Source organism: Primulina tabacum, chromosome 9 (assembly GCF_025594145.1).
Source record: "Primulina tabacum isolate GXHZ01 chromosome 9, ASM2559414v2, whole genome shotgun sequence".
Classification (NCBI taxonomy): Eukaryota; Viridiplantae; Streptophyta; class Magnoliopsida; order Lamiales; family Gesneriaceae; genus Primulina; species Primulina tabacum.
In genome coordinates, this window is record NC_134558.1 from 17,697,677 (window position 1) to 17,699,514 (window position 1,838).

Here is a 1,838-nt window from a genome sequence, read left to right on the forward strand (position 1 = left end):
AATACATGAAATTGTTGGACAACCAGGATCTTTATATTTTAAACTATAATTATTTTGAAGAATAGAACTTACTTGTTCAGCCAAAAATGCTTTTTTCTTCACATGCAATTTTCTCTTTACAGTACATAAGTCTTTTAAAAATTTTGCATAAGAAGATACTTGTTTAATAGTATCTAATAATGGAATATTTATCTTCACTTGTTTAAAAACTTCATAGATATCAGAATCACTTTTTTGTTTTTTATGATTTGTTAATGCATGAGGAAATGGTGGAGGTTTATTTGACTTATTTACTATTTCAGATGATTTATCATTCACCATATTATTCTTAAAATTTAAGGTATCATCATTCTCAAAAGTATCAGGATTATCATCCTTACTCTTTGATTTTAAATGATCCTTGTTTTCATTACTATATTGATCATTAACTATTTTACCACTTTTAAGGGTAATAACAGATTTTATTTGATCAATTTTTTCATTTTTTAATTCTTGATTTTGATTTTTAGGATTAGGTTGAGGTTGAGATGGAAATTTTCCTTTTTCATGAATATTAAGTGCAGATGCAAATTTTGCAAGAGTTTCTTTCAAATCACTCATAGATTGACTGTTTTGAATATTGATAGACTCTTGCTTTTGGATAAATGCATGAATTACATCTTCAAAGTTTTTCTTGGAGGTGTAACATAAGGAATATAACCTTGATGATTTTGGTTATTTTGAAAATATTGTTGTGACGGTTGTGCATTATTATCATTCCTCCAACTAAAATTAGGATGATTTTTCCATCCAGGATTATATGATGGTGAAAAAGGATCTAGTATTGGTTTTTTATAATTGTTAACATAATTTGCTTGTTCATGGAGACATTCTTTAAATGAAGGTAATGTTGGACAATCTTTTGTATCATGATCATGTGTATCACATATATGACAAACAATTTCTTGAATACTTTTTAATTGACCACTCTTTTTCATTTCTAATGACTCAATTTTTCTTGCTAAAGATGCAAGTTTAGCTTGAATATCTATATCATCTTTAAGATTATAGATACCACCCCCATTTGTTGAATTATTGTTTTTAGTTGTTGGTGGTTCTATTGTGCCTATATTATCCCAATTTTGAGCATTTTCTGCTAATGAATCCAAATATTCCATAGCTTCATTTGGGTTTTTATCTTCAAAAGTTCCATTACACATGAATTCTATCATTTGCCTATCTTTAGGTATTAGACCTTCATAAAAGTGAGAAACTATTCTCCATGTTTCAAAACCATGATGTGGGCATGTATTAAGTAATTCTTTATATCTATCCCAACATTGATAAAACTTTTCTCCTTGTTTTTGAGAAAAAATTGTAATTTGTCTTTTAAAAGAGTTTGTTCTATGGGAAGAGGAAAAACTTTTTGAGAAATTGTTGTTGCATTTCTTCCCATGATCTTATTGAATTTGATCTTAAATTTTGTAGCCATTTTTTAGCTTTATCTTTTAAAGAAAAAGGGAAAAGCTTTAATCGAACTATATCCATGCTACAATTTTGATCATTATAAGTGTTACAAACTTCCTCAAATTCTCTTAGATGTAAATATGGATTTTCAGAATCTAAACCATGAAAATTTGGTAAAAGTTGAATAATTTGAGGTTTGAAGTTGAAATTAGATGCATCAGGAGGAAAAACTAAACAAGATGGGGCACTAGTTCTAATAGGGTTCATATGGTGCCTAAGTATTTTTAATTGATCATGTTCTTGATATTATTATTATTATTATTATATTATTATATTATTATTATTATTATTATCATTATCATTATCTTGATTATTTGAATTATCATCCATGT

At 27.0% G+C, this 1,838-nt stretch overlaps 1 non-coding gene across 1 annotated transcript; it reads left to right on the forward strand.

Moving 5' to 3' along the window:
• The first annotated feature begins 1,269 nt into the window (after positions 1–1,269).
• Positions 1,270–1,380, forward strand: LOC142504669 (small nucleolar RNA R71). Its single transcript, XR_012804294.1, has one exon. It is a non-coding gene; the product is annotated as a small nucleolar RNA R71 (small nucleolar RNA).
• Positions 1,381–1,838: the final 458 nt, after the last annotated feature.